The sequence below is a fragment of the Castor canadensis genome, chromosome 7, assembly GCF_047511655.1.
Source record: "Castor canadensis chromosome 7, mCasCan1.hap1v2, whole genome shotgun sequence".
NCBI lineage: Eukaryota > Metazoa > Chordata > Mammalia > Rodentia > Castoridae > Castor > Castor canadensis.
Window position 1 is genome coordinate 153,771,138 of NC_133392.1, and position 9,957 is coordinate 153,781,094.

At 47.5% G+C, this 9,957-nt stretch overlaps 1 pseudogene; it reads left to right on the forward strand.

Annotated features, from left to right (window-relative positions):
• The first annotated feature begins 1,549 nt into the window (after nt 1-1,549).
• On the forward strand, nt 1,550-4,191 carry LOC109701622 (PRAME family member 12-like; annotated as a pseudogene).
• The last annotated feature ends 5,766 nt before the right edge of the window (nt 4,192-9,957 follow it).

Below are 9,957 nucleotides of genomic sequence, written 5' to 3' on the forward strand. Positions count from 1 at the left end.
TTTTACAAGCTTTCCTGCTCCTGATTGCTGGGCAGTGCCTCTGCTCCTGTCTTCCCTGCCAGGCCCGGCTTGTTTATTTACAGTTCTGTGAGGGATTCCCCTCTCCCCCTCTTCCGCACTCAGGGTGCCCCACCCTCTTTGCTATGTGTCTTTATTTTTCCTATTGCTTATTACTCAGTTTCTCTTTTTTTTTCCCCTGGGTGGGGGTCGGTCTGTCCAGGGGACTATGCTGATCTGGTCCAGGGTTGTTTGTGGGAGTACCGTGTACCACTTAGCTCACTTTGTGGTCCGTGTCTTCCCAAGCCATCTGGGCACTGGTGTCTGGTGGCAGCCTGGGGGCCCTCCTGGTTTCTCCGTTTAACATGAAGTGGAGATGCTCTGCGCATGCTGGAGATGTAGAGGAATCAAAGTTTTGCCTCTTCTGGGTGGTTTTTCCTGTAATGTGTATCTCCAGTGTCTCTCCAAGGTTTGACTTTAGGAGCACGCTTTCTGCTTCCTCCCTCTAGCCACCATCTTGGAATCCCTCGTATGTTGTTTTTTGGTTTTTTTTTTTTTTTGGTTTTTGGTTTTTTGTTACTGGGGTTTGAACTTAGGCCTCAGGCTTGCTAGGGAGTTGTTCTACTACTTGAGCCACTCTGCTAGCCCTGTTTTCTATTGGGCTCTTTTGAGATAAGTTCTGGTAAACTATTTGTCCAGGGATGGTTTCAAACTTCCATCTTCCTAGTCACTGCCTCCTGAGTAGCTAGGATTATAGCTGTGAGCCACTGGAGCCCTGCTAGTTTTTCATTTAGTGGAGATGGGGATCCACCTAGCGTTTCCTGGATGCCACACAACCTTCTGTCACTGAGCTCCATCCCAGCCTGTGCAGACTTTAAAGGAAGAGCCCTGTTCTGAGCCAGGCCTCTCAAGCTCCTCTCCCAGGGCTTAGTGTTCCAAGAAGCAGGATTGGCACATGGGAATGTCCCTCTCAGAGCTCGCCTTAGGCTCAGGGTTTCCACCTCAGTCAGTGTTTCCCACATGCTGCCTCCCCTGCTCCATGGCTTCCACAGTCACTTACTCAAAGATTGGAAAAGGGAAACCTATGGTGCCATTTTCTCCAGTCTCCTCCATCCTTCCTGGGCAGGGTAACATAGAAGGAACAGAGAATGTAGGGAGGCCGGGCATATGGGACTTCCCTTGCCTTTGTTTTAGGACCTCAAGTGATGACCAGACACCTTATGACAAAAAAGATGGGGTGAGTTTTCTTCTTCCAGGGTGGCCTGTATTTGCAGGAGCAGTGATAGGAAATGCATGGGAAGTAGCGAATATGTGCACAAGTTGGTGCTGGTGAGATACTCATCCTGCTACCAGCTGACACAGAGCTGTGGTTTGTGGCCCTCAGGTGCTGAGGGGAAGTGGGGTAAACTGAGTTCTCTTCCAACCATTGCAGAGCAAACACTGGTATCCTGAGTTGGTCCTTGGATGATGAGTGGGGATTTCTTTGGTCTTGGCTTGAAGTAGGCATCTCCCTGGATGCTTTCCAGGAGCCTCTCATTACAGATCCTTCAGAATGAGCAGCAAGGCCCCACCCACCCTCTTGTAGCTGGCAGGGCAGAGCCTGCTGAGGATCGAGGCCCTGGTCATCTCTGCTCTGGAGACACTGCCCATGGAGCTCTTCCCTCCTCTCTTCATGGAGGCCTTAACCAGGAGACGTACTGAGGCCCTGAGGGCCATGGTTCAGGCCTGACCCTTCCCCTGCCTCCCCCTGGGGGCTCTAATTCAGAAGACAAGCGACCTGGACACCTTATAGGTTGCCCTGGATGGGATCAACATGCTGCTTGGCCATCAGGTTTGACCCAGGTGAGTGTGACCCAGGCAGCATGGAAGGGAGGGCCCTGGGATCATGGGAGAACTGAGTTGAGGACTTGGAGAGTGGGAAGGAAGGTGAGCAGATGCATCTCATAGTGCAAACAAGGAGATTAGAAAGGCCAGGGCCATTGTTCAGCTCCACCTGGGAACCAGCTTGCAGGAGTGGAGGAGTGCTTAGGTTGGATGCAGAGATGGCAGAAGGAGCTGTCCCTGTCTCCTCCCAATGTGGTACACATAGGGACCACTGGATTCAAGAGGTACAGGGAGGAGGGTAGGAAGAGAGTTCTGCCAAGTACCAGAGGAGGAGCCTTTGCCTAGCATGCCTGAGGCCTGGCCCTTGAGCCTCAGCACTTCAAGAGAAATAAGAACTAATGAAATAACAAAACAAGGAAAACTAACACAGACACAAAATTCAGAAGGCAGCAGAGATGTCTGGGACAGGGAACAGAAGCACAGTGGATGTTGGGATGCTGAGAAGATTCTCAGACTCTCCCTGTTTCTCCTCAGGAGGTGGAAACTGCAGGTGCTGGACTTGTGGTCTGCTCACCAGAACTTCTGAAAGGTGTTTTCTGGAACCATGACTAGGCATTGTACCCCACAGAACAAGAGCAGGAGCCAAGCAGTGGAGGTCCCTCCATGGACGGCCATAAAGCAACCCTTGAGGCTGATAGTTGACCTTAACCTGGACTTCGATGACATGCATGAACTCCAAACACTCCTGTTTGAGTGGGTCCAACAGAGGAAAAGTTCAATACAGCTGTGCTGTAGGAAGATGCAGATTTGGGAACTGTGCACCTGGGGCTCCAGGGCATGGCCCATCTACAGGGTCCTAGACCTGTTGGAGCTGGACTGGATGGAGGAGGTTGGTGTGCATTGTCCCTGGTCCCTGTGCATCCTGGGTGTGTTTGCTCCTTACCTGGGCCAGATGAGAAATCTACACAAACTTCAAATCTTTGTGCTGGCGTGCATTTCTCCAGAACAGAATGAACAGCTTGTCCCTACCTTCACTTCTCACGTGGGCAAACTCGGCTGCCTCCAACAGCTCTATTTCCTCCATAGCCACCTGCAGCAGTGCTTAGGTGAGGACAGATGGCCTGGAATAAGTCACCATGCTAGCATTGTGACGTTAGGTGTAGGAATGGTGGGCTATCAGTTCTTCCCTAGGAGGTGTGTCTTCCTCAAGTGATGGAAATAGGAAGGAGGGGGGACACTGAAGGAGGGAAGCACCTCACACTTGCATAGGTCACCATGGGAGTGCTGAGCTCTAAAGCTATCTGAGGAAGAAGGATCCTGTCTCTAAGTCCCCTTCTCTGAATGGTGGTGGCTGTTGTGCTCAGGCAGGAGAGGGAGTGGTGGGAAGTGAATGGCACTGGGGCTGAGGGTGAGGGCAGCAGAGAAGCAAAGGGACAGTGACAGATGCTATGCTGGGAATGCAGGGAGGAGGGGGCCACACAGGTAGGAACCCCAGAAAGGTTTCCAGATTTGCCCAGGTTTGTCCTTCCTGCAGGTCTCTACTGGCCGGAACTGGGGCATTGTGTGTGACAGTCAGGAAAGGCACTGTGGAAATGGGGCAGTGAGCCAGTCACACAGTGATGCTGAAAGGCCTCAGCTTAGAATGGGGAGAGTAGAGAACACGCTCTTGGCATCGACCATGTACAGATGGTGAGGTCCGCCTTGGATGTGGGAGGGGAAGGTTGTGCTCTCCCACATGAGGTCATTCCTGACCCTCCTCCACCCTACAATCCATTAGCCAGAACTAACTTCTTGGTCTGTCCTCAGGTGCCTGAAGCTCCCCTTGGAGTCCCTGTCAATAACTCACTGTCAGCTTACAGAATCAGACTTGAAACATCTGTCCCAGTGCCCAAGCATCCACCAGTTCAAACACCTGAGTCTAAGAGAGTCACGCTGAGCTATGTGGGTCCCAAACTCCTCCAAGTCTGCTAGAGAGAGTCGCAGACAACCTGAAGACCCTGGATTTGGAGGACTGTGGGATCAGGAATCCCCCAGATCACCACCCGCCTGCCTGCCCTGAGCCACTGTTCCCAGATCACCATTTTCAGCTTCTGTGGGAAACGCATTTCCATGACTGTCCTGAAGGACCTGCTGCACCACACTGCTGCCAGGGTGAGCCAGTTGAGCCAGGAGCTGTACTCTGCTCCTCTGGGAAGCCATGATGGGCTGGGTTCTGTGCTCACAGGGAGAGTTTCCCAAGATTGTGCTGAGCTCATGGATACACATAGAGCAATAAGGAAGCCCAAGATGATGGGGTTTGGTACTGAACACTGCTGTCAATGTGGCAACAGATGGGTCTGTAACATGGAGCACTGTCTAAACTACTGTTGATGCATGCCTGGCTGACTGTCAATATCAAAGTCTTTCTCCTGGCCACTGGGAAGTGAAAGTCAATGCCTAGAGATCTGGTCATAGGAACACCGAACCCATGGTTTCAGACCACTGCTCAATAGGAGTGGGTAAAATGAAGGGGAAAGAGTCAGCTCAGATGAAAGGAGAAAAGAGTACAGAGAGCAATGGGACCTCTTCTGCAGTCAGAATAATGAATGAGAATGTGTAGATGTTCTTCCTATTATTACTTATACGCTCTCTTCAACAAAATTAGAGATAAGGGCAAAATAGTTTCTGCCTCGAAGCAAGAGGGTAGGGGAGAAGAGGGAAGGGGTGCAGTGGTTAAGGGAGGAGGGTGGGGGGAAGGGGGGAGAAATGACCCAAACATTGTATGTACATATGAATAAAAAAAAAGAGAGCGAATGTGTCAATGTGTCATAGTGCTGGAGAGGTGCGTGAGTGTCACCCTGCACAATCATCTATATAAAAATGGTCAGAAATGAATGGAACCTGAACCTCCATGTAAACACTCTTTATCTGCCCGGTCTGTTTTCCTGGTGTCCAGTGTACAGGGTGGAAAGTCCTGTGACTGTAGAGAACCACAGGCACTGAGCTGTCTGATCAGTGAGGCTGAAGCCCAAGAACTCTTGGCATCAACAACTGGAGCCACTCTGACCACTGCCTTCCATTCTTCCTTCTCTCTGGGCATCTGTACATCCCAGGGTTGTGGCTGGTCAGTGGTTATGCACACAAGGCTGTTGGCTGAAGTGAGCTGCTCAGACCCACTCAAAAGGACACTGTCCATTTGGGAATAGAAAGGTTTGGAATCTATGATGCGTAGGCTGTGGTGGACCATAGCACATCCTTGGGGGCCGGGGAAAGGGAAAGACAAAATGCATGAAAGGGGAATTGGGTGTAAGCCATATTTCAGATACCATGCTCTTACAGACTTTTAACCGTTTGGTTGCTCCTTGCTCACAAGGCCTGCGTTGTGGACAAATATTCCTCCCCTGTGCTAAGGTTTCTATCTGAAGCAGGAGGGAGGAGTCACGGACAGGGAAGAACTTATTTTTCCCTCTTTATCCTCCTAGCAGGAACGAAGGCTCCCACATCCTTCAATTCACCCTCCATTCCTGTTAACAGGGAGGACAGCAGGGAGTCAGGCACAGAATGGGACTCAGCCTCCACATGGGGCCTCCATTTGGTCAGGATTCATCCCAACTGAAGAACTGTAGCAGGCAGCAGGGGTGGGCAGTGGGGGCACAAAACTGGATTCGTGAGTGTGTGGCTAATGTGGTAAAGCATCTGCATAGCAAATGGAAAGTCCTGAGTGCAATCCCCAGGACTGAAAAAATAACAAAAAAACCCAGCACCAGGACGGACCTCCAGTGATCAGAAAAGAGCCAAGCTGTGGGCCTCGTGCGCCCTCTGCTGGACCCTCAGGACAGAGGCGTGAGTGTTTTCCAGACCCACTGCTTCCCGTGGTCGTTTACAGAACTGCTGTTCTGGGAGACTATTGAGCATCCATCCTGTGTGTGATTTTTTTTTTTAATTTTAACGAAGATTTCCTTTAGTATGGCAAGTAGGGGGAAAGGAGGGGGGGAAGGAAGAAACATTCCTTGCTCATCATGCACGAAATGGGAGTCATGATTTTTAGAGTTTATAAAGGTGTAAATCACTGTGAAAATTATCAAGGAAATTTAGATTTCACAGAATGCAGTAGTATATGAAAATATTGTTTTACTTGATTTGCTGGATCAAGAAAAAGGACTCTTGCTCCGGGGGTGTTTTCAGTGGTAGAGCTCTTGCTTCGCATGTGTGAGGCCCTGGGATCCATCCTGAACCGAAAAAAAAAATGACTGAGTAATAACTGAAAAATTAAGCTGTGTGTGGTGCACATGACTGTAATCCCAGACTTAGAAGGCTGAGGTATTAAGATTGTAAGTTTGAGGCCAGACTGAAGGATATAGAGAAATCCTTTCTCAGACTACATTAATAAAAATAAAGAAATGAAACTTTCAAAAATAAATGTAAACATCAGTGAATGATAGTATTACTCATTTAATAAATATTTAGAAGAATAAAATAATAGAGCTTGAATTGCCACACTAAATCTTCTTTGGCAACACTAGGGTTTGAACCCAGGGCCTCTAGGTGGCCAGGTGGGTGTCCTACCACATAAGCCACCCCATCTGCCCTTTTCCATTGGGTATTTTCCAGACAGGATTTCTCCAAGTACTTGCCTAGGCTAGTTTCAAACTGCGATCCTCCTTCTGCCTCCTGAATAGCTAGGATATTAAGCATGAGCCACACTTATTTTTTAAAGTTGCCTTGATTTTTTTCACTTATCATTTTTACATTTACTTACATGTGTATACATTGTTTGTGCCATCTCTCCCCTCCCGCCACCTTAATTTTTTTTAACAGCATTTTTAATTGGGCAAAAGCTCCACAGCTCTCACATCCCCTGCTCCACACAGGAACCACCTACTGCAGGAGTAGCATCCCCTTCCCGAGGGGAACAATTGTTATCATTTATAAGACTACAGAGTCACATGGCTCCTTTGCAAAGTCTATAGTTGACCTCGGGGCACCCTGCAGGGAGTGTAAAGTTTTTGGAGAAAATGAGGAATTTGCCCACCTGGAGGAGAGTGGGCCGTCTCAGAGAGGAAATTGACTCCACACTCTCCATTTCCAGATTTGTTGGGATTTTAAGGGAAGTTTTTGGAGAGCCTTAATGAATTAACCAAGATATCATTTTTTTTTTATCAATTACTTCTCACTGTAAATCCTACCACAATCCTTCTGAGACATGCCTTGACCTTCCTGCTTTTGTCCTTATCTCTCCATTCCTGTCTTGGAACAATCCTTTACTTTCATATAAATCTATATTTTACCATATAGAAAACTTTTTACTGGAAAAGTCCTCCTGATGTAACTTTCTTATGCCTCCCCATGGCCTTCCATACTTCAACAATCCTATCCCAGCATAAACCCTAACTCAACATTTCTGCAGCATGGTTTTACTTCTGGTTTTGCCATGTTTCCATTTAGGAGCAATTCTGTGTTTTTAGGACAAGAACTCATTTGCATAGAAAGTCCTTCCTTATCCAAAATGTTCTCCTCATTATAACCTGCGTTACCTCTCATGTACTCATGGGATCCTTGTTACCTGATTTTTTTTTTTAGCCCAAACTCTATTCATGACACAATGAAACAAATAAAGTTCACCTGTCTACACATGAGTGCAGATATTATGCAAACTTTGCTGTCACTTGAATTCTTAAAACTATGCATTTACACATTTTTCTCCCCTTTGGTGTTAAATGAGTGTAAGAGTTACAGAATGTCTCTTTCCAGCTAGGGCAGGCTAAGATAACAAAACTTCCAAACAACTGAGACAGCCAAACCGTCTTAACATAAGCAAGAAGTCAGAAAGGAGAGGAAATACACAAAGGGCCCAAATCTTTACATGTTAACCCTGTGGTTGTAGTTCAGGATACAATTATTTGCTCTTCCCACACAGAGAAGAGTAAAGTGACATTGTTGCACAAGTTTTTCAAGATCCTGTCCTCAAAGAAAGAAGAAAACTAAAAAGGTTACCCCCTCTATCAACAAAGAAATCAGAGCTGGGCTCTAGTGGCTCAGGCCTATGACCCTAGCTACTCATGAGGCAGAGATCAGGAGGATCACGGTTTGAAGCCAGCCTGGGCCAACAGTTCACAAGACCCTATTTCAAAAAGAAAACCATCACAAAAAAGTACTGGTGGAGTGGCTCAAGATGTAGGTCTGAGTTCAAGCCCCAGCATGATCAAAAAATAAATATAAATAAAATTAAGAATAAAAAATCAGGTAGGCTTACCAGAATCAGAGAAAAATAAAGTCACCTGCTCCTCAGTAGGATCTCCTGAGGTGTCATGGCTTGGCTCACCAAATAATGTCACCAGATTGCTGGGTTGGGGGCCAGAACTTCTGGCTCTCCTCAGAGAAAGAATTCAATGAGAGACACAGAGGAGACTGAAGCAGAAGCAGATTTATTAATGCAAATCAAACCAAAAGCAGATGTGAGGGTGAGCAGGATGAGTAATGAGTGCTGCACTGGGGGCCACGAGCTCAAGCCCATGTCTGTAGACACGGGGTGTCAGTCCTGGAAAATTTGGTTGTGTCATTAACTCCTTCCGCATCTGGGTGCAGGAAGTTCTTGGCCTCAGATGGCCAAATGAAGCTGTTATCCACTGTGGGCTCCAGTGACTATGGGTCCATGACTGATTCCTAAACTAACAGTGAAAAGGCTCCCAGACCAAGAGGACGACTGTAGGGCTCCCAGGTGTCTCCTTCAGCCCCCACAGGGCATAAGCTGTGACCACAGCTCTCTAGGCCCTGACCTCCACTCCAGCCCCTCACTCTTCTTACTGATCCTCTACATTCTCTGCTGGCACTGCCTCTGAGCTGGGTATTGGGGCTCAGTGGTGTTCCGAACTAGGTGCATTCTTGGGTTTCTCCCTGCTTAACAGGGGGAAGCTGTAAGAGGCACTCAAACTGCCTTTGCTGAAAAGCACTGACTCCTTCTTGACCCCATGAATTAACTAATCACAGGAGAAAAGCATAGCATCTCTCTTCCATCTTGTATCTGTCTTTGCTATAAGCCATTCTCTTTGTAGTCACTTTGCAATCACCTTGGATTCCAAAAGACAGATGATAACATCTTCATGCAAGGGACCAAGAAGCTAGCTACCCCAATGGTAAACCTTCCTCAGGGTGGACCACCTGCCAGTTGACAATAAAACCAGATAATAGCTCCAGAACCAGATAAGGTTCAACAACAGCACACCTGTGACTGGGACTGTTTAACTATGCATACCTTCTGTCCCCTGCCTCCACTTCGTCTTCTTAGACATACAGCTCTTCTCTGTACCCTGAAGATGGCTGAAGATGAGCTGAGTGCTTACTCTGCCCCTTCCTATGGCATCTCCCGAGCCATGTAATAAATTTCCTTTCTCTGTCCTCACCATGCTTCTTTACTTGTCATTTAGGGGTGAGTGGCCAGACCTGGCATATGGAATGTCAGGAGCTTGAGTCTTGCATCCAAAAACTCAGGTTTCAAAGCCTGTGCTCTAATTACCCTGAAGAGGTGTGCTTCCTCTGACAAATCAGGCAATGCCACCCAAAATTTATTTACTTATTTATTTGGGACAGAGTCTCCCTTTGGGTCACAGAAAAATTATTCCAATTATCTATGTCAGTCTTTGCTCTCAACTAGAGAAGAATTCAGGCAGGATGTGAAAATGTAGTGAAAGTCATTTTAAAGTTTACTAGGACAGGAATATGCTTTCAATACACTGAAATTGGGTTGTCTCTAGGTAGACAATTATTTTCACCACAAATTTTAGCACAATTAATGTTAGCATTTTATTTTTAGCACAAGTTTTCATAGATGTTGAAGGGGCTTGGAGGGTGAGGCCCCTCCTAGGATCAGCCATGAGGCTGGCTGAAGGACAGGAGGCTGGGGTAGGTGCACGGGTTTACAGAGAACAAGTTGTTGGGTCCTCCTCACTCCACGGATATCATTTACAGTGCTGGGTCTTTGTTTTGTTGAGTAAAGATCTACTGTTCCAGATACCCAGTTCAGGACATGTGCCTCAAATATTTCTTCTGGCATCCCATAGCCTTAGTGGGCTATTTTGATCTTAAACTGCTACCTAGCACTGTGCAGCCCAGGCTGGGCTGTAACTCACCATCCTCCTGCCTCTGCTTCCTGTGTGCAGG